The sequence below is a fragment of the Carettochelys insculpta genome, chromosome 1 (assembly GCF_033958435.1).
Source record: "Carettochelys insculpta isolate YL-2023 chromosome 1, ASM3395843v1, whole genome shotgun sequence".
Lineage (NCBI taxonomy): Eukaryota > Metazoa > Chordata > Testudines > Carettochelyidae > Carettochelys > Carettochelys insculpta.
Window position 1 is genome coordinate 63,543,317 of NC_134137.1, and position 6,000 is coordinate 63,549,316.

Here is a 6,000-nt window from a genome sequence, read left to right on the forward strand (position 1 = left end):
GCGTCTGTAGTACTGAGGGTAAATTTACAGAGCAGTCAGAAGCTTCTACAGGAGCAACTGGCTGCTTTCTGAGTGCCAGGTAGAAGAGGAGATGAATGAAATGATGCAAATAATCATATTGTTTTTTAATTTTTAACCCTTCTTCCATTGTTTTTTCTGGTGCTCACACTTGCCTCTAAAGGTAATTCAAAGCCCAGGCTTTGCATTTCCACATCTATAATTATAGGCTCAAATCCTCAGCTGTACTCAGTGTCTGCCTGGGGTGAACAACAAAGCAACTCTTTGAGAATCCCCAGTCCTGGGGCTGGTTGGAGGTCAATTTAGCCTCCTGGCACAGAGTTGAGCTTGCTGCACTCTAAACTACATTAAGCTGGCTGTGGACCCCAAGGGTCTCTGTGCCATTCAGGAATTGCCAGAGCATTGTGGTTCTCTAGCCACCCCTCTCGCCACCAGGGACAGACTCCTAAGGGTGGAGACTTGGAGATGACAATGCATCACCTGTGAATTCCCTGGGGAGATCTGCACTGAGCTCAGTGTTGAATCCTGTTCATTTTTCAAGTGATTGTGATGTACTTCCCGGCCATATTCTTTTCCTTTTCTCCCTACTATCATCAGTCCTGTAAGATCTTTGCTCAGCTGTCTGCAAAATCTTTGCAAGTGGTACAGACTGACCCTCAAGCCCTGTGCAAAACTCAAGTTGCCCACGCTAAGAACAGCATTACAGGCATATGGGACATCCACAACAGACTGATTGTGAGGGAGCTAATGCATAGAGCCATATGGAAGATGTCCCCCTTCACCTCTTGGCTCTTGAAGACAAAGTCATGTAAGATCTCTCCTTTCAGAAGATCCTTCTTTGTGTCACCTCTAGCCTGGGTTGCTGCTTCTCCGTGAGAAAAGTTGTTTGATAAACTTTTTCTTGTAAAGTTGTGCAGTAGCAGTTACCTCTTGCCATGTGGCTCTTGTGCTTTCCAAGCATATATGGATGGACACAAAGGAAGTAATTCTGGGACCTACATGTGCATAGACCTTGTGCTGGCCCAGTGCACAAAGATGACTTTCAAACTTTGTGGTCACCCATCACCAACATGGCAGTATTTAGAATGCCATGGGAGTCTAAATGAGGTCACAGATTTCCCCTGGTTTCCTCTGAGGCTGTTATAGAGTATCTTGTGCACAGCTATGGATTTGTGATTGCTTCTTGCCTTGAAACCTAACACTTGGTCCCAAAGAGCTTTTTTTTAATTCCAGTGCAACTAGACCTGGGCTTTTCAGTGTGAAAGCCTACTTTTTTTGCCAGTGCTTTCATTAATGGGTCTATAAAAATGGTATTACATCCATTCCCATTTTTGAAGAAAAGCTGTCTCAGCTAATAGTCTACTTTGTCATTTGGAGTGCAGAACACTGCCTTATTTATCTGCTTCTTTGCTTCAGTTTGGAACATATTTCTCCCATGGGCGTAATGGAAGGTGACTCACCAGCATGAAGGAAACGACAGTGGTAAATATAACTCCAATTAAATTCAATTGCTCTTCAAGGACCTCTGCCCTAGTTTGCGATTGGAGTACATGGGGAAAAGGTGAAACCTGAGTTTGGTGAAAATTCACAGTTTTGGAAAAATGACTTGCTTAGGTTAAGAGCTTTGACTGCTTGTTGTCCTTGTGTTCAGAAAGTTTAAATACAGAGACATAGTGATTCCCAGTGGTAGCAATATCAGTTTGCTGTGTTTCCAGAACATGGTGTGGCAACGTGGCAGTGCTGAATGGTTTGGAGCAGTCACTGGTAGGTCCATGATGTGGCTCAGAGCTCATTCAGGCTACGTCTACACGTGCACCCAACTTCGAAATAGCTTATTTCGATGTTGCGACATCGAAATAGGCTATTTCGATGAATAACGTCTACACGTCCTCCAGGGCTGGCAACGTCGGTGTTCAACTTCGACGTTGCTCAGCCCAACATCGAAATAGGCACAGCGAGGGAACGTCTACACGCCAAAGTAGCACACATCGAAATAAGGGAGCCAGGCACAGCTGCAGACAGGGTCACGGGGCGGACTCAACAGCAAGTCGCTCCCTTAAAGGGCCCCTCCCAGACACACTTTCATTAAACAGTGCAAGATACACAGAGCCAACAACTAGTTGCAGACCCTGTATATGCAGCACGGACCCCCAGCTGCAGCAGCAGCAGCCAGAAGCCCTGGGCTAAGGGCTGCTGCCCACGGTGACCACAGAGCCCCGCAAGGGCTGGAGAGAGAGTATCTCTCAACCCCCCAGCTGATGGCCGCCATGGAGGACCCCGCTATTTCGATGTTGCGGGACGCGGATCGTCTACACGTCCCTACTTCGATGTTGAACGTCGAAGTAGGGCGCTATTCCCATCCCCTCATGGGGTTAGCGACTTCGACGTCTCGCCGCCTAACGTCGATTTCAACTTCGAAATAGCGCCCAACACGTGTAGACGTGACGGGCGCTATTTCGAAGTTACTGCCGCTACTTCGAAGTAGCGTGCACGTGTAGACGCAGCTTCAGTGTGATATATTCTGTTCAGCCTTTTTCTACATTGTGTCCAAAGGGACCTCACTAAAGGCTAGCCTGTATACTTTACACGCTTCCCTGTGCGAGGGCAGTGCAGAGTAACGTGAACCCTTCAGAGAGCAGCTGGAGCAATTGTAGCACCTTTGCAAAATAATGTGACTCATATGCCAGATAATAGTGCCATGTATATATTTAAATACTTTTATTCTCTGAATGTGTCCAACAGAAATTGGGATCTTGAGTATAAAGGATGTTTTAGTGCTCTGTTGAAATACATCACATCTGGAATATTAGTTGGTGTATTTGCTGTGGGTAAAGGATTTAACAGAGACGAAAATTTCACAAAAGATATCTGGAGATGTTTGCAAAGTAAACTATCTGTCACTTTCAAAGTGGCGTCAGTAAGTGATGGAATGATGTGGTAAACAAAGAAGATGATCGAATTCTCACAGCTGAAGATAAATGTAATGAATCCTATGAAAAAAGTAATAGCTGAGCAAAATAAATCTTTGTGTCAAATAAGTAAATTTCTGTGATCTAGAAAAGAGATTATACACAGCAAGACACAATAAAGCACCAAATTTACAGAGAAAGAGAGAGAAGAAATGGATTTACACGTCAAGAAATGTTACTATTAACTTGTTGCACCAGGTGACTTTAAAACTGAGAACAAGGAGAAGTCCTGTGGCACCTTATAGACTACCAGATTTATTGGAGCATAAGCTTTCATGGGCAAAGACTCACTTTGTCAGGTGCAAGTGGGTCTTTGCCCATGAAAGCATATGCTTCTATAAATTTGTTAGACTATAAGGTACCACAGGACTTCTTGTTGTTTTTGCAGATACCAACTAACATGGCTACCCCTCTGATACTTAAAACTGAGACAATATACAAAATGTCAAAAGCCTTTGACCATAGATCCTCCTTTTTAGAATTCATTGAAATCCATGAAATAATTATTATAATGAAAGAAAAATGGTGCCTGTCAAATGGGGTTAATTCTCCATCAAAAATAATGTTATTTGGGGAGCAGGAAGCAAGACGAGGTGATCAGAGGAAAAAGCTTAATGAAACAAGATGGCTGGAAAGTGTCAAGAGCTGATGAAAATGGTGTTTCATACTACATTGTAAAAACAATATGCAAGAAAATATTCTTTTGCTCATCCATTGGCAACCGTCCTACCAAACTGCGAACATACACATGGGGTAATACAGGGAAACACAATAATAGAGTTACTTTAATTACAAAGGAATTCCATTTGACTTTTTCTTTCTTCCCTGTAGCCTGAGAGGTGACCCCTTCACTCCTTTCTCAGAATATCAAGGACTTCCCTTTCATGCTGTCTTGAAATAAGCTTAGGCTGCAGCTCAGGACCTGAACCTCTGATTTTCCATTTCCTTTGCATGTTATGAATGAATGCCTGTAAAAGGTTAAACCCAGAAAGAATGGGTTCTGTGTTGGCAAGCAGCCAGGTGAACCAATGGGAAGATAGAGGTATCTTTTGAATTGAAGCAGTTACCTGCTGAGTGGTCTTTTGTGTGGCTTGAGGAGAAAGACACAAAGATGTTTAAGCCTGATCAAGGCTTAAGGAATTCAGTAAATATCCAGGTCACATTGAGATCTGGGCATACAAATATGTAAGTAGAAAGGAAATGTTTTGTCAGATGCAATCAGGTTATTTTTTATTTAGGGTTTGATGCAGGACTTCTCAGGCTGGCTGATGTGCCTCCCCCCATACACAGTAACTTCTAAACAGAATCCCAGGGAAATAATTCTCCTTGCTTTTGTTTACCATTTTTTAAGTTGCTGTGTAACACCTTTATCACTTTATTTGTACACATTATCTTTTCTTTTGTTAATAGATAAACTTTTTGTTTAAAGACAAGGATTTGATTTCTGCCTCCTGGAGAAGGGTCTGTGTGTATGCATGCTGAAGACTGAAAGGTCAGCTGTCAGATATTGCAGTTTATTTTCAAACTCTCTCGTAAGGGAAGGTTAAGAAATGGGGTTATCCCACAGGGGGACATTCCACATATGTCTTTCTGGGCATTAAAGGGGGGTTTATCACTTGATGGTGGCAGCTACCTCCCAGGTTCAGGGAATCTCTGACTTTGGGAAGCTTTTAAGCAGAAGCCTACAGAGGCAAGGTAATTTCAAGGTTTGTAGAGGGTGCTCATCTTCTGCACCTGGAGTGTCAGAGTGGGGATCAGCCTTGGCAGCATCTCATCCAGCTATTTACACTTGTGCAAGTTAATGTTAAATCTCTCCACTCTGTTTGGTATCATTCCACTTGCTCATGGCACACATGTAAAATAAGGGCAAAGCAGTGATGAATCAGGCTCTAACTCAGTGGTTCCCAAACTTTTTGGCATCACACCCCCACCCTTTTGAGTTTTGAGAAACACTCATGCCCCTCCACCTCTCTTTTATCATGAGCCAGCCACCCCATCCCCCTGTGAGACACCTGCCTGAGCCCCTCCCCTCCTCCAAAGTCAGGCACCACCAGCCCCGCATCTAACCCCATCCTCCTCCTCCCTCCACAACCCACACTCACTCACCTTTGCATGAGGCAGCTAACTCCACATGGGCCTTCGCCGACTGCCTGCTTTTCATAGCGGCTAAGCCAGTCACCCATGTGAAATGGCAAGGGCTGAGAGCTGGAAGCAAGGGCCACCTTTTTCTTCGTGTGAGGGGAATAACTGGAGGGGGGGGGGGAATGGGTTGCCTCACCCCCCCCCCAGAATTTCTTCACACACCCCGAGGGGGGTACACCCCCCAGTTTGGGAAACCATGCTGTAATTGCTCATAAGACCATAAGAACAGCCATACAGGGGTCAAACCAATGGTCCATCCAGGCCAGTATCCTGCTTTCTGACAGCTGCACGTGCTAAATGCCTTAGAAGGAATGAACAGAACAGGCAATCATCAAGTAATCCATCCTCCACTGCCCAGTTTCCAGCAAACAGAGGCTAGGGACACTCAGCATAGATTTGCACTCCTGCCTATCCTGGCTAATAGAATTATCCTCCATGAATTTAGCTCATTCTTTTCTGAAACTCATTCTAACTTTGGCCTTTGCAATGCACCCTGCCAAGGAATTCCCTGGGATCCTGCCATCTAAAAGGGTCTGGGTCTTCTGGCTACCACTGCTGCTATCACTGGTGCCCTAGGCAATTTTAAATAGCCCCTGGCCACGTGGTCTGGGAAGCACACAATGACTGGTGGTGGGGAGGCTAGCCCTCAGCTCTCCTCTTCTGAGAAGGTCGAAAGATGGCCCCTTCTCCTTTCCCAGGGGCCTGGAATTTCTGTCCTCAGCCCTACTCCTCATATGGAAGCTGCTCCATAGCTCTAATAATGTTTGTTTCCCTTCTCTGTACCCTTTAAAATTCAAATATATTTTTGAGATGGGGTGATCAGCTCTGCGTACAAGTCTTTTACACCTAGCTACACTTGGCTACACTGAAG